This window comes from Ursus americanus, chromosome 10 (genome assembly GCF_024610735.1).
Source record: "Ursus americanus isolate L20-20 chromosome 10, mUrsAme1.1.p, whole genome shotgun sequence".
Lineage (NCBI taxonomy): Eukaryota > Metazoa > Chordata > Mammalia > Carnivora > Ursidae > Ursus > Ursus americanus.
Window position 1 is genome coordinate 9,239,098 of NC_142136.1, and position 25,909 is coordinate 9,265,006.

A 25,909-nucleotide genomic window follows, 5' to 3' on the forward strand; every position below is an offset into this window, starting at 1 on the left:
TTGTTTCTCGTGTATTGAGTTTGAGAAGTTCTTTGTAGATCTTGGATACCAGTCTTTTATCTGTAGCATCATTTGTAAATATCTTGTCCCATTCCGTGGGCTGCCTCTTAGTTTTTTTGACTGTTTCCTTGGCTGTGCAGAAGCTTTTTATCTTGATGAAATCCCACAAGTTCATTTTATCTTTTGTTTCTCTTGCCTTTGGAGATGTGTCATGGAAAAGGTTGCTTTGGCCGATGTCGTAGAGGTTGCTGCCTATGTTCTCCTCTAGGATTCTGATGGATTCCTGTCTCACATCGAGGTCTTTTGTCCATTTGGAGTTTATCTTTGTGTATGGTGTGAGAGAGTGGTCAAGTTTCATTCTTTTGCATGTAGCTGTCCAATTTTCCCAGCACCATTTATTGAAGAGACTGTGTTTTTTCCACCGGATGTTTTTTCCTGCTTTATCAAAGATTAGTTGCCCAAAGAGCTGAGGGTCCATTTCTGGGTTCTCTATTCTGTTCCATTGTGTCTGTTTTTGTGCCAGTACCATGCTGTCTTTGTGATCACAGCTTTGTAGTACAGCTCGAAATCCGGCATTGTGATGCCGCCAGCTTTGTTTTTCCTGTTCAACAGTTCCTTGGCGATTCGGGGCCTTTTCTGGTTCCATACAAATTTAAGGACTATTTGTTCCAGTTCTTTGAAAAATGTCCTTGGTATTTTGATCAGGATAGCATTGAAAGTGTAGATTGCTCTGGGTAGCATGGACATTTTGACTATGTTAATTCTTCTGATCCATGAGCATGGAATATTTTTCCATCTTTTTGTGTCTTCCTCCATGTCTTTCAAGAGTGATTTATAGTTTCTAGAATATAGATCCTTTACGTCTCTGGTTAAGTTAATTCCAAGGTAATGTATGGTTTTTGGTGCTATTGTAAATGGGATGGATTCCCTAATTTCTCTTTCTTGTCTCCTGTGAGACAGGAGACAGAAGAAACTTCAACATCTTAAGGATTATTGGTAACATTGTTGTTGACACTCCTCCTCCCACCTCAAAGTAGCATGTCGTGAAGACTTGTTTGAGTACTGTGGCTCAGGAATTTAGGATTTAAGAAAGTTAATTTTTCCACCCAGGCACAAGGCTAAACTTTCTGACAATTTCTGGTATGTTGTAATCCCCTGGGTTTAATATGGAACTCCAAGGGGTCTTTTGGTTTAGAGCTCTGTATCTCTGGCAGGGCATATTTCCCCTTAATTAGATTGCACTGGTCAAATGCTTTATTCTTCCCTGAACATTGTAGCTATGGGATTGCATAGCACTTACTATGCATCAAACTAGTTATGTCCTAGTTTCTGCTCTTTCACAGTGCTGGTATATTCATGAAAGAGTGTAATGCAATATACAATTGTTTTTTTTTTTTTTAAACATCCTGGGATATTGTAAAGGGGAGTAATTTGCTGGAAAGGTAAGAAGAGGGAATTAAGGCTTTAATAAATCTGTGTTAGGCTCCTTGCTGTATTTGAGGTCTTACTAGTTTATTTCAGGCCTGGGATTCTCCCTAAGGTACATAGGAACAAGCTAATATATTTTAGAGGCATGATATTTGGGACAGAAAATTCCAACTCTCGTTTTGTGATAGCTAGGGGATCCTCAACTATTTCAAGGGGGATTACAAAATATCTCAAAAGAAAATGCCTTTTAAATTTAATTTAATAAACTAATACACACCACTGAGCCTCCTTTCCTGCACTGGTGGGGTCTAACCTGGACTGTGCTGGGTAGCAGGCATTTAAAGATGAATGGTTCACAGTCCTAGCCCTCTGGGAGCTTAGTCAAGTTCAAAGACCGGCAAGGAATGCAGAGAAATACTACAAGTTCCATTTAGAGGAGAGGGTTCATGGAAGTGACAATTCTTGAACTTGAAGTAGGACTTCAGAGGATCACTCTAGTCTCTGCTCAGTCAGGATCCAGTCTGGAAGGCACCTTGGAAGTGGTCTCTTACGTCCATTTAAGTGTGACTGACTTTTAGAGCAACGTGTGTTTCTTTTTGAAAAGATCCTGAAAGTTTGTAACAAGGGGGAATAGCAGGTCTTACAATATTTTCTCTTTACCACTGATTTCTTTGACCTGTTTATTAGAAAAGGCATGTGTACATATGTATATATATGTTTATCTGTATATGCATATATGTGCGTTCCTTTGATACAATATATATTATACAATATATGTTAATATGTACATTATATATATGAATAATTTTGTAACTAAAGGTCATAGAAATGAGATCAATAAAACATTGTATTCACTCCCGTATCCACAAACACCAAACCCTCCTAGCAGGCATGACCAAGTGCCTGATCAGCTCTCCGTGGGGAATTCCTAAGAGTCAATACATATGAGATGATTTTTTTTCTGACAATGGAAATGAACTTTTGGAATAAAAGCAGCTACTCTCATTCTAAACATTTTTAAATAGCAGTTGTTATTTATTTAGTTGCATGTACATCCACCTGTTTATTCCCACCACGTATTTCTTGGTGCTTACTATGAATAATTGCTTTGTGAGTTACTGTGATAATAAAATGAGGCCGCTAACTCTCATGGGCAGAAATGATTTCTGATTAATTGCTGGATCCTTGTACCTTGTATAGTACCTGGAAATCATAGACATTAAAGATACGTTTGGTTGGTTGAAGTGACCTGTACTGTGAAGGCGTATGGACAGTGCCTCTTCACTTCAGGAAATGGATATGGCACAATTAAGGACATGCTCAGAAGGAACTAATAAGTGGTCAGTATAGGATCTGTGCTGCCTGGTTTTGCATATAATAAATATTTTGTAAAATCCATGGAAAGAAGGACTATTTAATTTGATTAAAACGTGATGATAGGGGTGCCTGGGTGGCTCCGTCATTAAGCGTCTGCCTTCGGCTCAGGTCATGATCCCAGGGTTGTGGGATTGAGCCCCACCTGGGGCTCCCTGCTCCACTGGGAGCCTGCTTCTTCCTCTCCCACTCCCCCTGTTTGTGCTCTCTCTCTCGCTGGCGCTCTCTCTCTCTCTCTGTCAAATAAATAAATAAAATCTTAAAAAAAAAACCAAAACATGATGATATGTTGATTGGTTGTAGAGATATTGGTAATTTTATTGATAATTTCAATTTGTAGTATCACCATTTCAGGCAAATCACAAAGCTGCTAATTGACTTTGGCTCAAGATAGATTTTTCTCTGATATAAGCAGCAAAAAGAAATTCCACTTCCCGGTTGACCTCTCAAAAAATGAGTCCTTTCTCTTCAATACTTAGTGCTTCATGACTATGGCTTGCATATGGCACATGGAGCATTTTTAAAAATGGAATAAACATCTTGGTATTTGGCGTCCGCTGTGTCTTTCTGCTTCAGTCTGGCAAAGCTGTTGTTCACTTGCTACATCTCCTGCCTGAGTGATGATAGAAACCAGGTGTGGTAGTTTCAGAGGTAAGAATTGATATTCAATAAATCCATGTTGTTTAATTATTGTCTTCTAAAGCTTCTTTTATTTCCCTGTCTCGAACAGCCATGCATGATTTCTTGGAGGGATTTGGGAAGTGTTTGGGTTATATTGTTACTCTTTCATTTGAAGCGTTGAAGAAACCATAAAGATTGATGACTATGGATGATTTTTCATAGAATTTAATCTGAAGGTTTTGGTGAATACCTCCTTTCATTAAAAGAAAAAATATATTTCTTTTTGGTTTGGAGATGGAAATAGACATTTTAAATGTCATTGTCTTAATAATTTGAAATCAGTTAAAACCAAGAATTCAGAGTGTTTTCAACAATGTAACTGGTGCATTTCTGAGAGAACTCCCAGAGAATCTCTTGTTTGGATCACTATCTGCGATTTCCACACTAAACTCCCCATTTCCTTTAAAATCTGGGCTCTCTTGTAAATGCTGATATTCATTCTCCTATGCCTTTCCCTCAAGGTGCAATACCCTTGCCACAGCTCAGATGATAGACTCCCACTCATCTTTCAGGATTAGTCTCAAATGTTAACTTCCAGGTCCCAGGCAGTTTCTGAGATGTCTGCGGATGTAATTTACAAAGAGATGGAGCACATACTTGTAATTTGACAACTTGTGCGCTAGCCTTCCCTGCCTGTGAGTTCTTTCAGGTGCAGGATTGTGTTTTATGCTTGGTGCTGCCTTCAAGGCACAGTGCCCTGTTCACAACTGAGCTTTAATATGTTGTCCAACTTATTGTTGGCTTGATCAATGGGAAGCTTGCTGTGGAGCCTTGCTTGGTACTTCCTTTCTCCTTGGAGAATCCTCAGGCTATCAATGTTTTGAAGCTGCTCCATTGCCCTTGAACTAAATCTAAGTTTGCCCCTGTGGCTGTGACCCAGGAAGGGACAGGCTGGTCTGCATGCAGTTGTATGGCCAAGGAGAGGGACTCCCTTATTTTTCCCAGGTTTTATCTTTCTACCCACCCACCTTCTTTCCACACAGCCTAGGAATGCCATGCATGGAGACAAGAACAGTGTTTTGATGTAAGAGCTAGCTTCTTTATTCTCTATACGTTTCTGGGGACATTGTTGGTACCAAAAATAATCAGCAATTGCTTCCTGCTGTAGGCAGCTTTCAAACCTGTGCCCTGAAAAGAAAAATAAACTCCTTCGAGTATATATAACTACTGCTATATTTTTCCTAAGGCAGGCACTGAGTGTCTTTATCGGTTTAAACCACCCAGGAGGTAATTGGAATACCTAACAGTACTGGATAAATAGTGAACTGACATAATGGTGGCAATAAGTGCCTGTGGGATGTACAGTTTCTGGTGGATTTGATTTGTTATGGAATATACAGACTTTCAAACCATCGGCCTGAGTACCAATCCTTTATTTTATTATTTTAAAGATTTTTCTCTGGTGACCTTTGATAATTGCTGAATTTTCCCACTGGTAAAACATTGATGAGTATTAGCCTCCAGAGTCTGTTGTAAGAATCAAATGACACAATGTCAATGAAGCCTCTTTGAAAACAAAATATTAGTATTGTCCAGATGTAAGTTGCTGTTACAAGTTCTCTCCCACTTAAGATACTGTTTTCTTGCTTTCATTTACATTAACCAGCCGGGCTTGCCTGTCTCTGTCTGGGTCTAGTACATTGTTCATTATGTAATCTAGCGGAGATGAGGCCAGCACTAGCTAGAAAGAGGACGACGATGCTCCCGTAAATCGTGGAGGACCTCAAGGAGACTGGAGTCCTTATTCAGCCGATGGCAAACTGAAACTCATGAAAAGCCAAACAGTCCTTTAGCCAAACTGAACTAAAACTCAGCTCGCTTGTTTCCTAAATTCAAATTTTATTAACCCATACATACAAAAGAGTGAAATGTAGTTAATACTTTAGAAAATAGGAGTGAGGATCTCCACCACCCCCCTTTTGGGTGAAAGCTCTCTTGTATGAGTTGCATTAAATAAATGTTGGAAAATATGAGACCCTGGTAATAGTCAAATACTTATTTCTGTTTGGTTTGCCTCAATAAATGAAAGAAACTTTTAAGCACATTGGTACGTTTTCTACTTATTCGTTTGTTTTATTTGGTAAATGTTGTGATATGTTTTCTGTATTTCTAAGGAATAGGAAGAGAAAGACCATAACTTGGTCCTGTCTTCAGTCACAGGTGTTTCAGAAAAGTGTTTGTAGTTGTGCTTTAGAATAGCTCAGTGCTTTCTTCATTTAAAATATCCTGTGTTACACATGGTTTTTGTGTTTTTTTAAAGCTCTGCTTTGCCTGTCCCTTGATCTCTTCTGCTTACCTCCCCTCCCTTCTCCTTTCTACAGCTTTATTTTTGGTTATCGGTAGTATGACAGTCTTTCCGAATTGTAATGGTGGTGTTTTTCCATACCTCCAACCTGTCCTGTCCCAAATTCATGAGGTGACTTTTAAATCAGCCAGATTCAACTACGGGAAAGTATGGATGCTTTCCAGCAGGGGCATTGTAGCTCAAATTAAAGACACTGTTCTGGGGAGAATCATTGACAAAACTTAGTTTCGCTTTAAAGAGCTCACATAGAAAAGATGTTTTCTTCAGCACTAATCAAATAACTGTACCTTGTAGATCATAAAGCGCAGCTCTGCAGGGCCCGGAAGCCAGGGCAGGAGAAACTCCTAATGCAGTGTGATCTGTTTATGACCTTCTTAGAAAAGAACATCTCAGTTCTCCCTAAGGAATGCATTTCCAAATGCATCTCTCCTCACACCCTTAAGAAATAACCTCTTCTTTTGGACCACACTGATCATAATGAATGGAAGAACACTGAATGAAGATGCAACCAGAGCACCTAGCCTATTTAAATGGCTGACCAAATCTTCTCTGAAGTGTGTGTGTGTGTGTGTGTGTGTGTGTGTGTGTGTGTAAATGAACGGAAGTGGGCCATATGGACACAGCTGGTAATATCAACAGAGGTAATGCTGGCGTAGTAGAAGGACGCAGGCTAGAATTAGGTCATGCCCTGGATGCAGTTCTCAGCTCCTGAAGATGAGACCCTGGCAGTCACTTCCCGCCCCCAAGGGGGAACAATCTGGTCTGGCATCTGGACCCAAATGATTAGTTAACTCCTGAGAGAAGGAACCTCAGGCCTGGTGGAGGCCAAGCTTCCTTTATCGGGACTTTGGGGCTTGTTACCTCAAAGACAGAGGAAGCGGGCATTTCCTGGCCGTTCAAAAAAAACAACAGAGAAAGACGGGAGGTTTTATTCCTTACCTTCCTCTATCTCCTGGCCCAGAAAGACACTCTTCTGGGCCTTATGTGCACAAACTCTGAGGACAGAAGCAACAAAGACACATATGGAAACAGCTCATACTCAAAGAGGAAAGACTGTGTTCTAATTTTAAAAAGTAAATTCTCTTCTCAAATATTTATCAACTCCACTCATTTCTTGTGCTCTTCAAGGTTACTCCCCTTTTTCAAATTCTGGGGTTCTGTCTGTTAGGATTCTTACTTTCAATAGCTGCTCATCCAACTAAAGTACAGAAAACAAAAAGACCTAAGTGAGGAAGGGGAAAGGATGTGTGTGTGTGTGTGTGTGTGTGTGTGTGTGTGTGTGTGTTTCACTTTAACCGAGACTAAATCAGGCAAGATTAAAACTATGCTCTCATTTCCCCTTCTTTTCATCTTCTAGACTTGTTAGGTTTGAAGCCCTTCAAAACCTTCACGGTTTTCCCAGTTAAAAGCCATACCATTTAAAGATAAGCATCACAGAGCTCGAAGGAACACAGTTCTCATTTTATAGGGTAAGAAAATGAGCTCTAAATTGGGGAAGTGACAACTTAGGGTCACCCAGAGATGTTGCGGGCAGCGAGCACCCTTTATATTTTGTGAGAGATATCTATGTGTGGGTGAAAACTCGAAGGTCATGAAGTCCTTATTGATGGTTTCCATTGAACACGAGATTCCAGTGTATCTGATTCAAGAGTAACTGAGCTTCAAGACCAAGCCAAATGCATGAGGAAGATTCAGAGAGACCTCTGACATCATTTATGGAGCAGGGTGCGGAATGAACCAAGATCTGTGCTCTGAGAAGACTGTGATTATTGTATTCTGTAAACTTTTCATTCATATAATCCCTGTAATGGATGAATATGCGGTTGCAGCAACCCTGGCATTTTGCAGTAGAAACACTAGTTTTAGCATTGTTTGCTAAATGTTCACTGCTCTTCCCTATTTCTGCAGCTTACTATTGAATTTACCTTCTCGTGATCCCATGCTCTGTGCCCAAACTGCACAATCCTTTTGTGCAAAGAAATATCACTTGTGGGCACTAAAATTCAACTTTCTTCATCATTTGATTGATTCCTAGCAGGATCCAGCAGAATCCTCTTTCCTCTCCTGTACTACAGAGTGGGCTGAGAAGCTGCCTTTCCCAGGGCTGCTGAGTACCAGCTGGTAGTCCCGTCATTTCAGCTGGTTAAATGAATGCCTTTACCTAGCTGATAAAAGCGTCAGGTTTGGAAGAGTTCCAGGGCCTCCTTTGTGCTTGTAGGAAGACGTGGTAGCATTTCTAGGCGTGCTGTGTGTTAGCAAGTTTGGTGCAGTGCAGCAAGCTTGTATAATAACTCCATGTTGATGCTTGGATCAGCTCATCACTCCACTTGAGAGAGTGGGAAGCACTCACTCATTTCTGTGTGAGGGGATGTGTGTGTATTATATGCATGCATACATTTGTGTGGGTGCATGTTTACTTTTCTTTAAATCCCATTAACCAAGTGTCAAGTACATCTGAGATTACTTACTTAGCAGGGTTACTATTTCTGGTGTCCCATTTTTAATTCAGGTCTTGGAAAATTCACTACATTTTTGCTGATACTTTGGAGTGCTCTTTTTCCAGGGTCTTTTTTTTTTTTTTTTAAATATAAGAAACCCTCCTTGTTCGTATGTGAGTGTCTCTGACACCACTCTAGGAACCAGGTCCACTCCTGCTGTCCAGCACATTACCTGAATCTAGACATTCTTCCAGTGCCAGGATAGAAATAAGACCTGAGAGGATATTCGATATTTTATAGACCAATCCTCTTTATTTTACAATTGAGGATATGGAGGTCATAAGTGAAATGACTTGTTCAAGGTTACTCAGCAGACCCAGGTCTGCTGACTAGTAGTCCAATTCTTTTTCTGACATAATTGCATTGACTTTTTCTTGAGAAGTTGATTGAATTTCCCCTGATATATCCTATAAGTTTCTTCAGGGCCATGGCTGTCACCCAACAGATTACTGACTCTTTTAACTTCTCTTCAAAATTATAAGGTTGAATCAATACACTCAGATAAATTATACCTGTTTGGATGTTTCTTAATGCTCATCATATTGATTTGCACATAGTAGGTACTCAATAAATGTTTATTGAATCAATTTTGTAATCAGGATTGAATGAAAAGTGGGAAAGTGACTGATGCTTGTTGTTGTTGTTGTTAAATACAAAGATTCCCAGTTGTTGACTTGGCATGCATGAAGCCCACCATCTGCCAGAGAAGAGGATCTCGAGTGTCCTTTGGGAGAGATCGGGCTTGATTCAAGTGTTTGAAAAGCCTTTCACTAAAACACTCCTCTGAAGACAGTTCAGAGAAGGACATCCTCATGCAGCCAGCTCTGCATTCATGCTGCTGGCCCAGACTTACCGGGCTTCTCTAGAACACACTGGGTGGTTAAGAGGGTCTGTTTTGGGATCAGTTCTGGGATCAGTTCCAACCTTAGCTGTTTGTTCGTTGTGAGACACTGAGTGAGTTATTGAGCCTTTATAAGTTCTGGGTTCCACATCTGCAAAACAGGATGCTGTTGGGGCAGCAGCATGCCAAAGAATGGGAACCACTTGGCCTGGTCCCTGGAACACAGCGTGCTTCTGATAAATGCTCACTTCGATTAGAGAGCTGCTGTGGGGATTAAGTGAATACTGCCTGCATGACCTTAGCATCTTACTCACATTCTTTGTGTCTCAGTTCCCTCATCTGTGAAACGGGGATGATAATAGAAGTTGCCTCATTGAAGATTAAGTGAATCAATTCATGTAAAGTGCTTCGGACAATGCTTATTACCTACTAACGTACATACACATATGTTAAAAAGTATCAGTGGTTACTATTGCTGTGTGGAGCACTTTGTACAATGATTAATGCCTGATATTAATTCAATAAATAGTAGCTCTTCTTCCTCTTTCCCTCCTCCTCCTCCTCCTCCTTCTTCTACTTCTTCTTCCTACCTATTCTTTCCTTTTAGAAGAATTATCCATAAAAATAAGTGGTATCACTGGAACAACAGTTCTGTATCTTCAACGGTATGTATTTTTATTAGACCAAGTTATCAGCCTGTAGTTGTCTCTCTCTAAGATAAAAACAGAATGTGTGGGTGTATTAGCTTTCGATTGCTGCTATAACATATTACCATGAACTTAGTCATATAAACAACATAAGTTTAATATCTTACAATTCAGTAGGTTGGAAGTCCTATATGGGGCTCATCTGTCTAAAATCAAGAAGTCATTAGGCCGCATTCCTTCTGGAGGCTCATTCAGGTGTTGGCAGAGTTCAGTTCGATGTAGTTGTGGGACCATGGCCTCCGTGTCCTTGCTGGTTGTCAGTCATGATGTTGGGGATTCTTGTAGATGGCATTGTCAAATGGCTCAGCAGGCACAGTGGCTTCTGTGGGTTTTTTTTTTTTTTTTTTTGGTGGACTTCACTTCATGGGTTGTGAGGGCCTTTCTCCTTCCTTGCATGGAGCCCCCTACATCTCAGAACTAGCAACAAAGTACCATATCTCATTTCATGCTTCCCTTTCTCTGACCACAGCCAGGATATATTTTCCACCTTAAAGGACACATGTGATTAGATTGTACCCACCTGGATCCTCCAGGCTGTTCTCCCTTCCTCAAGATCCTTAACCTTGATCACATCTGCAAAGTCCTTTTTGCAATGTATGGTAACATACACACAGGTTCTGGGGATTAGAATGTAGGAATCTTTGGGGGGAGGGATTATGCTGGATACCACAGTTAGAATACAAAAAAAAAAAAAAGACTCTGGCCTCTGAACCTCATTAATTGTGGATAGTTCAAAGTAAACATAACATGAGCTCCAAATTTCACTGTTGAATACCTTGCCAGGAAACGTGCTAATTTATTTCTTCATTCTTTTAGTCTTATGGGCCCTTAGAGACACATTTGTTTGATGCTTAGACTTCTAGAGACATTTCCAGCACACAGTCAAATTTCATAGAACCTTCAGGTTTGTGGCATACCGCCTACTCTTGCCTTGTCAAAAGCCAAGTGTCCACCAGGAACCCTTCTGCTTAAAGATCAAGACCAAAGGTCATTGTTTCATCCTGTCCTTTTCTGCAGTGCTCTGTTCAGTGCTCTGTTATTTTTTTCCAGAATTTAGGATTCTTCTCTGCCTTTCCCTGCATCATCGGTGTTCCCTCAGTTGTGACGTTTTCCCTGCTCTGGTGGTGGTCTATGTATACGCCTGGGTCTCCTACTGCACTGTGAGCTCCTTCACCTGTAGGACTGTTCCTTAAACTTCTTTGTATCCTTAACGCCTAATACAGTGCCTGATAGAAGATAAGTATGCAAAATGCGTTGGTCGTATTCTGTGAGCTGGTTAGAAGATGAGAATTTGTCTAGTCTGTTGCTCAACAGGTATCTATTGGCCAAACACGGGATGCAGAACTTGGGACCAGAGGCAGAGTCATAAATAGACACAGTACTGGCACCCAGGGGTCTGCAGCCTAATTTCTAGGGGAGTGTCAAGGTGATACATCTAACAAAATGAGTTGTACATTCCCATGAAGAGATGAATGTTGTTTTATTTGAAGCATAGAGAAGTCATTGAAATTATTTAACTCTTATCTGTGAAATGCTTTTCCAGAGCTTCAAAACTGAAGCCAAACATTATTTCAGGTCTTCTCTCTTCAATTTCAGATTTATAACAGTTCTTTTCCTGTAATGTGTAATATATTACTATGAGAGTAAATATGGGCAATATTAGGTGCCTCTATAAGTTGGGTGCACATCATTTCATCTGCTTACTTGAGTATCTTATATTGTCTGCCATTGACAATTTGAGTTCAGCTGGTTGAGGACACTCTCTTTAGCATCAGTCCAAGGAGCGTCAATCTTATAAATCAGGCAACAGAAGGGTTAGTTAAGAATGACTGATGTTGTATCCAGAATGACTTATGTTCTGATTTCTAATTAGTTACCCCATACAAATTTATGTCTATATAAGAAAGCATAATAAGTGTACAGGTCTAATTACAATGCCATTCTGGTGTTAACACCAAACTTTCAACCTTAGGGTGAATGTTTCTATCTTGGTCCTGATCTTGATATTTTATTCATAGTTATGGCCTGGCATTGTCTTTAATCTTCTGTTTCTGTCTTAGGCAATTTAAATTCAGTTGGTTATTATTATATTTTAAATCAAGATTATTGCATTAATAACAAAATAATGTTTTTTAATGTTTCTCAGAGTTCAGAGTTTAAAGTTCTGAGTCTTTGGAGCTCTGTTTTCTGTAGTTGAAGCTATTTGTGTTATTACACAAATTTATTGAAATGCTGACCTTTAGGGCTCTCCTAAAGGTCAGAAAAAGTCAGCTAATAGCTTTAAAAAAAAAACCATAATCAAATCTCTAAGCTTTGTAAAAAGACATTGTATCTGTCTTATATGCCACATATATTTTGAATGGTGGGTTGAATTTATACACAATTTTTCTTGTTATACTTTATAGGCTTACTTTCCTTACAAATGGATTTTGTCTGCATGTTGTTTTAGTGCAGACTTTTACTGCACAACAAAATTACCTAAAACTCAGTGACTTCAAAGAAGAATAAACATTTGGCATTTCACACACTTCCTGTGGGTCAGGAATTCAGGAGTCTTAGCTGGGTAGTAGTAGCTAAGGCTCTTCTTTCATGGGGTTGTGGTTAAGATGTTGGCTGAAGGGGCAGTGATCTGGTAGCTGACTGGGGCTGGAGAATCCTTTTCCAAGATGGCTCATACATGTGGGTAATAAGTAGATGCTGGCCATTGGCAGTTCCTTTCTACCTGGACTTCTCTGTAGGGCTGCTTAGTGTCTTCATGCCATGATTGCTGGGTATCCTCCAGAGAGAATAGTGTAAGAGTGCAAGGAAGACCCTACAATGCCCTTTAGGACCTAGCCCCAATTACATGGGTCTGCCCTATTCAATATGGAAGGGGCTTTAAAAGAATGTGAATACCCAGAGGCAAGATCACTGGAGTCCTCTTGGAGGCCAGCTATCACACACCTGTTCTTCTTTCTTAATCCTTAAGCCTATCTGGATGTGTAACTGCTGATTCTGCATCCTTAGAAAATATAATTTAAATTTACTTGGCTTGAATAGAGAACCCATGTAAGGTAAACATCAGGAGCTAGTGGAACATAGAGTTAACAGGATTGGAGATAGTAGGACTGGATTCAGAATCAGAGTAGCAGCAGGAATCTGGGTCACAGAGACAAGTCCAAAAAAGAGTAGGTATTGAACAAGCACATCTCAGGGCAGCTGCCTCCTCTGGTCAAGAGAATTTGTGGGGTTAGGTGAGAAGACAGGACTCTGGGGGAATGGGTCCTAGAGAGGAGGGCAAGAAGTACACTTTGCTATTTATCACCAGAGAAGATATTTAATTCAACTTTTTTTTTTTTTTCCTGGTTTGTGCATGTGATGATGGGGAATTGGGTTCAGTAGCACCTTGCCAAATAGATTTTAACAACTTGAATGTTAACATCAACAAAAACCAAGTAGCTTTTGGGAGCTAAATTGAAGATAGACTAATTCCAAAGTTACAGTGGTGGTGTCTCTCCATTTAACAAGGCAATGAAGTTATACTAAATGTTTAAAATCTCTGTTGGAAAACATGGTGCATAGCAATCAACATAGCTATTTAAATCTGCTAAGTTATCATTTAGTGTTTTACCTACTGTGCAGAGTTTGATTTTTTAATGACACTAAGTGCTGACATTTATTGTGTTTAATGCACACTAAGGTCATTATTGAGATTCATCCCAGCAACACAGCTATGAGATGTGTGGAGTCAATTTAGAAAAGCAGTGGGCTGTGGAGTCAATCAGCCTCGAGTATCAGTCTCACGTCTACCATGTAGTGGCTCTGGGAGTTTGGGTGAATTCTTTGACCTTTCTAAGCCTTAATTTCCCCATCTGTAAAATTGGGGATTAAATAATCTACCTTAAAGGTTGTCGTGAGGGTTTGGTAAGGCAGTACATGTAAAGCACTCAATATGTCTGAGAGTTGAAAGAAGTGAGGGAAAGAGTTTATGCAGGTATCTGGACAGACATTCTAGGTGGAAAGCAGCAAGTGCAAAGGTCCCATGGTGGGAGCATGCTTGGCATGTTGGTAAACACAGGGGTCCACTTCGGATGGAACAGAGTAAGTAGATCAGTGGTAAGGATGACATCAGAGAGGCAGTGGGTGGTCATTTAAGGTTCTGTAGGTCAGAGTGAAGAGTTTGCCTTTAACTTCTAGGGCCAAAGGAAGACATTGGAGGATTTTGAACAAAGGAGTAATATGATCTGATTTACACTTTATAAGGATCACTCTAGCTACTGTGTTGGAATAGACTGTGGGGGCCAGAGTTAAAATGTGATGTGTACTATTGAGATGGTCTAGGCACAAAATAATGGTTGCTTGACCCAGGGAGGCTTTGATGGAAGGGGTAGAAAGGTCAGATTCTGGACATATATTGAAAGTAGAGTTGACAGGAATCAAAGAGAACTCCAAGTCTTTTGGCCTGAGCACCTGGAGGGATGGAGCTATTTATTGGGATGGGGAAGTTTGTGGAAGGATGCCTGAGAGTCTGGTTTCAGACATGAGAAATTTGAAAAGCTTTTTGGAAACATTTAAGGGGAGGTAGTGAATAGAGTTGGATCTCTGAGTCTGAAATTCAGGAGGCAGTGTGGGGGGTGGGGTCTTGAGTTTGGGGGTTGTAGGTAACTGATTGAATTCATAGCTGGGGAGTCAGTGTAGATGGGTAAGAGGAGGGCTGTGAGGATGAGCCCGTGTTTGTAAAACATGGATTTGAGGAGGAACCTCTGATAGGAAGGAGGACAAAGAAAGTTTGATTCCTGAAGCCACATGGAAGAAGAGAGAGAGACCAATTACACTCAGTGCTGTTACATCAAGTGAGATGATGACTGAGAATTAACTATTAATATATCTGCAACGTGGTGACCCAGGCACTCTATTTTAGACCTTTTGCAAGAAACAATGAAAAATGCTAGATATCATATTTTCAAACCTTTTTGAATTCTCCATGAGCTAGCAGGGAAGTAGAGGATACTCCAGGAGAAAACTTGCTAGCAACGGCAATGCTCTTGAACAGGCACCATGAGAAATGGTCTGGGGTGTAGGTATCAGAGGCTCTGTGTCAGAGTTTGGACATTTCAACAAAAGTAACAGGAAGGAAGATAGCCTGTCTGGGCACATGTGCAGGTCGTTGGAAGATACAGTGGTGGGAACGTGTAGTCCTCTTCCTGATGGTTTCTCAGGGACATCACAAGTAAAGCCATTAGCTGAGAGAAAAGGTAGGAAAGAGTACTGGAGTTTTGACAAGGAAAGTATAAAATAATCTCCAGGGAATATTGGAAGCTTGCCTTCCGGTACTAACCACCTGCTTGTGCTTAGACATTGTGGGCTGTAAAGGGAGTGCGCCAGGGCAACCGCGTGTTTCTCTCCAGTTATGCACCACTGCATGGGCACAGGCTTTGGTGGGAAAGTCAAAGCGTGGGGGAGGGGTTAAGGTAGGGAAGGGTGACTCTGATGATGCACCATGGAATTTAAGTGGGTAAGGCAACATGTTGGACAGGAGAAAGAAGAAGGAGGCTTAGGAAAAAAGAGCCTTCCCTTCTCCATTTACCATTGACGAGATAGCCTACTTCCCCTGCTAATTTCTATTTATCTCTATGCCCCCCAATTGCTTATGAGCCCATGCCTCATTCTTTGATGTTTCCAGTATACTCTGTAGCAGTTTTCTTCTCCAAAGTAGGAAATCCATAACTGTCAACTGGATTGTGTTTTCGTATTTTTCTTAGTCATTATATATCAGTTTCAGTATGAGAAATTTTACTGAAAATTCTTTTTTAACAGTCAGCTCCATATAAATATGTATAAGGAACTATTCTGCTCCAAAGTGCTACTTTAGATTATAGGTATATCAGCATGGCTAAGGTAAATTAAATTTTTGACAATATGGTTATTTTGTCAATTAAGTAGATGGATGAGACGAAATGTTTCAATAAGGTATTTGGCTCGAACTGTTTGATTTGACCTGTGTACATTGAATCAAATGGATCTAATGCTTGCCAATTTTCTGTTTTATTTTGAGGAAAGCTTGGAAAATGAAAAACAGAAGGCAGTCACTTTTTTCTTTTGAAAATAATATCTTTACAATGGTTATCAATTTGAGATTTTATTAAATTTAGGGGTGTGTGTGTGTGCACTTCGGTAGGGGGCTTGGTGGAATCGGGAAGAGAGTATGCAGTATAAAAATGTTAGGTTAGGGGCACCTGGGTGGCACAGCAGTTAAGCATCTGCTTTCGGCTCAGGGCGTGATCCTGGCGTTATGGGATCGAGCCCATCAGGCTCCTCTGCTATGAGCCTGCTTCTTCCTCTCCCACTCCCCCTGCTTGTGTTCCCTCTCTCGCTGGCTGTCTCTATCTCTGTCAAATAAATAAATAAATAAAATCTTAAAAAAAAAAGTTAGGTTAAAGGTTGGTAATTGGCAAAGGATCTCTAAAAATATCCTCCTGTGTGTGACTATGGCTAACACAAAAGACAAAAACTAAAAGTATTGTCTGGAGATCAAGTAATATATAACTTTAGTCAACAAATACGTAATATGTATCTTCTTGTGTGTGGTGATGTACTAGGTGCAGGGACTACAGTAATTAACACATAAAAAAATAAAATTCTTACTATCACGAGGTTCAAAATCCAATGGGGCTGTAAACTAGAATCCTTGTGGAGATGAAATGGGAAGATTTGGGTAACTGACTACACTCAGGGAGTAAGGGAGGGACATTCTGGAAGATCATACTGACGTTTTAATCCTCAGAAGATGCTGTTGACTTACCTTATTTAGGGAAAACAAGAGTCTGGGGAAAGTTGCTGATTTAGGTGATGCATGACTAGTTGAAGGGTCCACACAGACATCTGTATGGAAATGTCTTGTGGCAATTCGGTGAGAAGGCCGGGAATATGCATGCTGCTGCTGTCGTTTGTAGGTGCAGGAGGAAGGAAGATGTGAGGAAACAGCAAGAAGCTTCATGGCGGAGATGACTTTTGAGCTGGGCCGTGAAGAGAAGGATGCTCATGGTTGCCACATTTACAAGACAAGCAGCACATACTTTACTATATATACTTTACTATATACTTTACTATAATTTTGTTTTTGAATATAAGCTTTGAATTTTCCTCACACAGCAGATCTGAAGTTATATGAGAATGTAGCAGGAAAAAAGAAGTATATTCTCCAGGTAGAATAGGTAACCTTAAAAATAGTCAGTTAATAAAATTTAATGTCAAGCACTTGAGAGACAGAAATACATAGACAAACAGCAGTTTGGAGATTAGATCAGCGAGCCTTTAGAGTTTGTAGGAGGTGGTTTTTTGTTGTTTTTTTTTTTTTTTTTGCATTTGTCTTATGGACTTGTTTTCCCTCCGATGTTCCTAAAATGTTTCTGGGGGAATCTCACATTGTGTGTTACCCTAGCTGTTCTCAAAACCTGACCTCCCTCGGGCCTCGGGAACTTCTGCTGCGCTGCCCAGCTCCTCTTGTTTGCTTCTTTCCTTTTTGTGTTGTACTTTCAGTCTCAAGGTTGAGTCCTGTGGGAAGCAAAGAAGGGAAAGAATCGAGGAACCTTTGCTTTCCGGAGACCCTGCTTCCTGGAGAACCCCACCCACCGCCTTTTCAAAGCTCACTTCCCACTCTCCCGGCAGCCCCCTCCCCTGAACTGGGTGAGACCTGAGATCATGGGGAGAAGTTCAGGCAGCTTCCTGTTTGATTTTCCTCTTGATCTCTTGTCTACATGCCTGCCAGTATGTCTGGCAATAATGTTCATAATGGAAATATAAAAAGTCCAGCCCAAACCTATGTGCATGCTGAAAATCCTAACCTCTCAACTTGCACAATGCTTAATCCTAAGAAACATTGATTTCTGGATCCCCTGCACTGCTTTATATTCCTAAGGGATAGTTAGCATCCATTTTGACTCTCCTGGATTTCTTTCCAAGTGTATTTTTATAAATGCCCTATTTAAAAAATTACTCTTCCGAAGCATATTCCAGACATGACCACACTAATTTTTAAAGGATGTGTGTTTCGTAAATAGCTGAATTTGAAAATAACCATTTACTTCCATTCTTTGTATCCCTAGGGCATCTTGCTGTTCTTTTGCTTAGAAAATTCTAACCACTTGGTACTATTCAACTTTGATCAGAATGAGTTTTCTACTGATGTAAAAAGAAACAGCTTTGTCACCATCATTGAAAAGATAGATTCTGTTGGGAAAAGTAAAGTGTGTCTTAGTGATCTTGCTTTCAGCATGATATAAGAAACAGATTCACATCCCGTGTAATTATCCGGTGCAGAATTTATTACCTAGAAGCCAGGAGAGAGTCACGTCACATTTATTCAACCCTCGTCTCCACTCCTACTTAGAGTTCTTTGAAAATAGACTCACTTAATTTTGAGAAAATCATATTGTTTTCCCAGACACTTGATTTATATATTAAAAAAATAAGCTCCTTTTTTCTTGGGGATTTTTTCCTCCAGCTTTCACTTGGTATGTTACATTGTTTCCCTAAAAAGGCATTTTAACGAATTTGCTTCTTAATAGCAGCACAGCATAATTAGGCAATTGCCCTTGTGTCTAGAGTCCACCAGGGGAAAAGGTGACAGAATTGCACAATGGGCTCATTATAAAACAGTGCAAAATAAAAACCTGAACTTACCAGTGAAAGGAAAGACAGTCAGAAATGTGCTATAAAATAGTAATGCACGAAAGATGAAAGTGAAAATCATCTTCAGTAGAATGTCTCGGTTAGTCAGCCGGAATCAGTAGTAATTGGTTAATTGAAAGGATAAATTAATGAAAAAAGCAGTAAAACAGGGCAATTATTAAAAATGATACGCATGTGCCTTAAACATTTCGCTTTATATTAATGCTCATTCACCAGTACTTTGAGCCCCATGGGGTTGCTTTGATTATGGTTGAACTGATTTGAGTTCTTGTAGGAATCACACCCATGATCTCTGATTTCTAATTTTGGTGTCTTTAAGTGGAGCAGAACTTGAAGGATGGAAGCAATCTGAGTGCAGGATCTTTCTTGATTTTCATGACATTTTCTTTTAATCTTTTATGGTACAAGAACACCCATATTCAAAGGAATATTTTTAGCCATTTTCTTTATCAAGTTTTTTCAAATCATTCAATCTATTTTTTCCCACAGATATAGCAACTCTCTCTTTTGCAATTATGCTTGTGATTTCAAAAATAATTAAATCACGTAATGAAAATAACAAGTACAACTTGTAGAAATAAGACTGGGGGCAGGTATCGGTAAGAGCAGATCACCACCGCAGGGCAGCTTCGAGGGCGTCCCGGCCACCTGGGCAGCTTCTCATGGCTTCCCTCACAGTCCTTGGTAAAGCAGAAGAAATACAGACATAGTTGGTTAGTTCAATTATTCTGATCCATAGGCATCAGTTAAATAGAAGGAGTGACTTTTTTTTTATTTTTAAGAAAACTTATTCGGAATAGTTTTGGATTTATGAAGAGTTGCGAAGATCATATGGAGAGTTCCCACGGACCCTACGACCAGTTTTCCCTTTCGTAGCATCTCATTACTGTGGTACATTTGTGACAATTGATGAACTAATATTGATACATTATTATTAATACGAGTCCATATTTTATTAGGATTTCATTAGTTTTTAACCTAATGTTCTTTTTTTGTTCTGGGATCCCATCCAGGATAGCACTTTACATTCACTAATCATGTCTCCTGAGGCTTCTCTAGACCGCGACTGTTTTGCAGACTTCCCTTGTTTTTGACGGTCTTGGCGGTTTTGAGGAGCACTGGTCACGTGTTTTGTAGAGCGCTCCTCAATTTGGGTCTGATGTTTTCCTCCGGTTTAGCCTAGGATTACAGGTTTTAGGGAGGAAGTTTCCAGAAGAAAAGTTTCATCATAATGTATGAAGAGTGCCTATCAATAGTCTCGATATGACTTGACCGCTGTTGATGTTGACCTTCAACACCTGGCCCAGGTAGTAGCCAGACTCCTCTGCTGCCTCTGTGTGGCTTTTATACTCAGCTGGTTTACTACACGGCAGTGGGAATATGTGCAGCAGATTCTTTCCTCCATGTTCTCTTCACCGTAGAATTAGACACTTTGACCTCTTGATGAAGATTTTGTGAGTAGCTGAAAGAAATACCTTTAATGTCATCTCAGCACTCCTACTGATTTCTGTTTTGCTGTCTTGTTTTATGTTTCTTGAGCATTAATTAGGCTTTCACTGAAGGGGACACATGTCTGAGGCTGTCTTTGGCTGTGGTTTGGGAGGAAAATGGAACCCCACACTCGCTCAGTTGTGCTTCTGCAGTTGCATGCTTCAGGATTCCAAGCTCCAGACTAAATTTGCCATTCCTTAGTTTGGTTTTGCTTTATTTCTGTGGTTAGTACTTTATGGCAATTAAACATTTTTCCTGCTGCTCTTGAGTGCATTTAGCAAAAATGTACTTGATAATCACCTTGTAGCATATCAGTGGATGACTAGGCCTGTTAAACTTTAATAAGTCCACCGCCCTATTCACAGACCGTCCCTAAGATGGAAAGTAATTCCAATATGGTGTAAGAAGAATTTTTGTGCCATCAACCTAAGCTGCAAACCACAACCGCTCATCTCTCATACTTCACAGAAGTTGTATAAAACCTGAGAAACAATCTAATAAGGAATCAGACTCCTACACTATGTCAATCTATTGGAAACATTTTAATATAGAACACAAAGAGATCTCTAAAACTCAGAGACCATCTGTTGCCTTTGTGGGCCTGGAGTTATCATGAGGATATGACACAGACTTCCTTTTACTTAAATTTCTATGATGAGAATGTGAAAACTTTTATTTTAGAATTGAAATTCATTTACCTTACTTAAACACTAATGGTTTCCTAACCCTCAAACAAGAACAGAAAGAGTGGTCCTGGAAGTTTAAACTCAGGCCTACATTGTCAATAGGAAAATAAGGTCGAGGCCCATTCTTTTAATGTTTTCTCTTCTATAGCCCCAAAGGACTTTATTTTTCAACCCCATCTTGGCTGAATATGGAACTCATACATCTTTGTTCCCCATATCTGCATCATGTAGACAGCTTCAGTGTGAACTTGACTTTAAGCAACTGAATGAGTAAATAGTTTACTGCCCATTCAGGCATTATTTTTCTGTTTCTGTGTTGTTGTCTTGGTTCTCTGCCCACTGCTAGGATGTTTGCCTCCACCGATATGGTGGTGTGAAACAACATTTGGGGACAAGCAGCATGGCACTGTGAAAACACCTTTGGATGGGGAATCCTATAGCCCGGGTTTTCTAGGTCTCTCTGGGACTTCTAATGCTACGACCTTAGGCAAGATCCTAACTTTTGTCTCCCACTTGTCTGTGGGAGGTTGAGGAGACAATTATAGCTGCCTTGCCCCTACTTCAGAAAGGTGATTTCAGGATCCAGTGCACGGTAATTGTGCAAATGGATTATAAACCACATTGGGCTGGACAAAGGAAAAGAAAGAGTGGTAGTCTGTACAGGGGCAAGGAAAAGTCTACAGGAATCCTTTCTACCTAAACCACTACCTATACCACAGTGCAGGGCGTGGTGAAGATTTCTGCTATTAAAAAAAAGTGAATCGGAAGGACAGGGGAGAGTGAACTTGTCAATACTGTTGAGGACATCTCCATGCCCAGAGCTTAGATTACAAATGCACTTCAGTGTCATCAGAGTCCCTGAGAAGTACAATTTGTTTCACAAAAGCCTGATGACAATAATCATGATGATTAGGAATGTACTGTAGAAAATGAAAGCTGGATAACGTGATTTTTAGGATTCTTCCTGCTTTTCTATGGACAGAAATTCGATGCATGGCCAACTTAAAATAATCAAACCAATTACTTAAATTGAAGTAATCTATAGACCAATGGGAGAGAAACAAATAAAAATGGATATATTAAAATACTTTGAATAATTAATATGTATTCACATTTTAAAAATTTCCACTTTCAAGATGGGAACACGAAGGCAGAGCTTCCTGTGTACCAGATGTGGTCCTGGGTGCCACCCTAACTCTTCAGTCCTCACCGTAGCCTTAGCAGGACAAGGGAACTGAGGCACAGAGGGAAAAATAACTGGACTGAGCTCACATGGCTGGTTTTGGGGAGCCAGGACTTGGACAAAGGCAGTCAAACTATAAATATGAAACAAAAAATATGTTGGGATGGGGGCGTCTGGGTTTCTCAGTCAGTTAAGCATCTGCCTTCAGCTCAGGTCATGATCCCAGAGTCCTGGGATCAAGTCCTGCATCAGGATCCCTGATCAGTGGGGAGTCTGCTTCTTCCTCTGCCTGCTTCTCCCTCTGCTTGCTATTCCCTCTGCTCGTGCTCTTCCGCTTGCTCTTGCTCTATCTTAAAAGTAAATAAAAATCTTTTAAAAAAAGTACATTGGAACAATGTCGCCATTCAACTCAAGGAAAAGAAATAGATGTTTGCACAATTAGAAAAATACTGGAAATAAAAAGAGAGGGGTGGCTAACACAAATTGACAATCCAGAACCAGTAACTGTTCAACGATTCAAACACAAACAGGAAGTGCGCTCGATCATATTAAGTAGATATGTTTTCTCATTGGCTCCAGCACTTTCATTGTACCCGATCATTCATAGATGAATGCCATCAGATTTTGACTAAAGCAACCACTGGTGTTTTGAGTACATAAAAATTGCTGTGTTCTGTTTATTAATAGTTTTTTTTCTCGTGTTTGTGGATGTTAAGTGTTTATTTTTTTCAGATTTCAGGTTTCTACTTCTACATTTCTCTCCCTGAATACTCATGAGAAATTGCTGTACCTATGACAGGTTGCATGATTTTTCCCCCCTCTGTGTGCTCAATTTGTGTATTATTGTATCATATGACATTTTGAATCAAGTGCTGCTAGTACCAAGCTGCTATCAGCAGCTGATGCCAAAAATATTCATTATAACACTTCTCAGCATGCAAGTGAGAGCACTTCAGATCACAGAGACAGAATTTCCAGCCGTTGTGCTTTTCTTTTTTCCACATTATAAGCAAAACAAAAGGAGATTTATTAGAAAATGATGCCTTGGTAAAATGTTATAAAACATGCGATTCATCGTTTATGAAGGTCGTGTGAAACTCAGCACTGCCTTGTAGAAACCGCCTCAGAGGCCTTGCCCTCCTTTTCTCTTGTCCCAAATGTTTTTTCTAAGTGGCATCTTTCTTCAGTGGTTGATTTCATTAAGGGGCAAACTATTTACACATCTGGAAGTAAGCAATACCCTCATGAGGGAATCATGAAATGAGATGTGCACTTACATTTGCCTCCGATATGACCCCTTTATGCGAATAGGCCAGTCAGGACAAATGCAGTCCTTGTGGTAGCAACAAGGGGGATGGGAGGCATGGAAGGCTTCTTCTCTAAAGGAGGACAATTAAAAAAACAAACTCAATAAGTAAGTTTTGTCATTTTCTAATATGAAGAGTGCTGAGCCCGCAACCATCAGCAAAATTCTTATACATTAATTCATTTTACAAAGTGAACACCAACACTTGGTAGCCAACTGACAAGATGCCAGAAAATGTCATGGCAAAGAAGAGGGAGCCATTCAGTAGCACTTTTTAACATCCGACCTTTCACTTGGCAGTGTCTTCTGGAGGAAGAAACATAGAGACTGTTGAATGGGTTTGAGGATGGAAAAGTGGGATTGTCAGGGAACTGCAATTTGCAGATTCTTTTTCTACTGCCTGAAATGCTGGAGGTTACTATCCTTGCCTCCATTCTTCATGGACCCTGGGAAGACCATGAGCAAAGGGCTGGAGCTGGGCAAAGGTCATTTTCATCTCAGCTTGATGAATACATACCAAGTGCCCCCTGAAATCTGCGGTTCCTGCTCAAATGCTGTGACCTTAGTCTCCCAGAGAGGACCAAAGTCACACGTGTCCACCGAAGAAATCAGGGCTGTTGCTACTGTGTTCCAAAGGGATGCTAGAACCACCCTTGGCTCTTACTGTGGTCTTCCGTTTTACCCTCCTTGCCTTGGTTGACTCTGTATTTTTAAAAATGTGTTCATATAGAGATGTTTCTTATCCTGCTGAGTCTTAAGCTGTTGCTGTAGGCGCAGTGATTTCTTCTGTCTGGTGTATGTTTGGCTAACTTTTGAGTTGGAAATCACAACGTCTTACCCAAGCCTTAAAGGAAAAGCTAAGAATTCATGTTTATTGAGTATTTAGCATGTAGATGACATTGTAGTAAATAGTCTATATGTGGAAGCCCAGAACAAGCTGATGTGCTGATCTTTAAAAAAAAATAATAATCTAATCTTATCTGTGGAAGTGGCTTAGGATACTGATCTCACATTTCCCTGTTACATTTGAAATTCTGGAGGATAATAATGTGAAAGATTTACCCTCAAGATGAAGAATACATTTGAATCTTCTGCTTTGAAATTTATAGAAATTTCCATATTTATTTTGCTCTGGAGTGTATATTAGGAAATGTTTGGCAGGTAAAATTTGACTTCTTTTAAACTCCACGAGTAGCTGTCAGTTCATTTAAATTCATGAAAAACAGACCTTTTATTAACAACAACATAGCCTTGCAAAATTTAGGATGCCATTAGTGGCATATTATCAAGCCGTTTTCAAAAACCTATCGACAAATTCCCAACATGACAAGAGACTTAAGAACGGGAAGGCTAGTTTAGGATTGACCACTGATTCATGTTAACTGAATAAATGTAAGCCAGAGGAACAGGTTTGCACTGGCTCTGCTCAGTTGGTCTCTCTGCAGTGGTTGGGTTTGGGTGACCTGGGGTCACAAGGCAGGCTGGCTCTAAATCAAGTAACTGTAGAGTCAGCATTCATGTGCTGACTCATTGCAATGACTCCAAAGCATCTCTCTACTCTTTCGAGTGCCTCCAAGTTGTGTACAGAGAAGGCTGAATGGGCAAGCAGGTGGGGTGGCCTGGGTCCTACACTGCCAATCATGGTGGTCAAAACCCTAGTGTGGGGGGACACCTGCTCAAGAACCTGTTGAATCCTTCCAGGTACACTGTAGCCCCCAGCTTCTGAGCTCTGTCTTTCTTGCCACCCTCTTTCTCAGGATCCCATTTTATTCACATTAGATTCTTGAAATTTTAGGGGCGCCTGGGTGGCACAGTGGTTAAGCGTCTGCCTTCGGCTCAGGGCGTTATCCTGGCGTTATGAGATCGAGCCCCACATCAGTTTCTTCCACTATGAGCCTGCTTCTTCCTCTCCCGCTCCCCCTGCTTGTGTTCCCTCTCTCGCTGGCTGTCTCTCTCTCTGTCGAATAAATAATAAAATCTTAAAAAAAAAAAAAGATTCTTGAAATTTTAGCCTCAGTTTTTCCAGTATAGCTTGATGTCATGTGAGGCTCCTTACCTTGGTGGCTGATGATTATCTGGTTCTAGAAAGTTTTATTTATCAATCCATCTACTTTAATTTGTATTTATGTATTTATATATTTTGGTGAACAGATAACAGATTCTTGAGACGGGTGAGAAATAAGCTCCACTAGGCTTCTCTTAGCACCATTGAGTAATCTTCTCCACTTTTTTTCTCCCAAACCTTCTGAACATGCTAGCAAGTTCCTTTCTGTCTTCCACTGAGAGCTCTGAATGTGGTTTCTCTGCTCTGAAGATAGGATCAAGCCCGGTGTATAAAATGCCCTGAAATGTGTAAATTCCAAAAGAAGAAAAAGCTTAGTTTTAACTTTTAAATGATAGTTCACATAGGAATGAAGGAAATTCATAAGGTTATTTTGAGTTAGTGAGTTGGGAGGTAGTTTAAGAGTTTGTAGCTGGAGAGTTAGAGAATCTGTATCAGTCGCCCTTTTTAGCAAGAGCATCTTTTTACTGCTTTTAGAATCATACCCAACAAAACATGCAGCTTACTAAAAAATAATATTGCTCAATTTCCGCCCTCTCTTTGTTTTGATTTTCAAAAATTTGTATGTGAGAGCTCGCTTCAGCAGCACACATACTAGCATTGGAATGATGCAGAGAAGATTCACATGACCCCTATGCAAGGATGATGGGTGAAATTTTTATGTGAACGTGATACAA

At 40.2% G+C, this 25,909-nt stretch overlaps 1 protein-coding gene and 1 non-coding gene across 3 annotated transcripts in view; both read left to right on the top strand.

The window, feature by feature from the left end:
- The window catches only part of FGF14 (fibroblast growth factor 14), a 589,777-nt gene that overhangs the window by 77,836 nt on the left and 486,032 nt on the right, over positions 1 to 25,909 (top strand). The window lies entirely within an intron of this gene.
- On the top strand, positions 25,803 to 25,909 carry LOC123802243 (U6 spliceosomal RNA). The gene has a single exon (XR_006782469.1). It is a non-coding gene; the product is annotated as a U6 spliceosomal RNA (small nuclear RNA).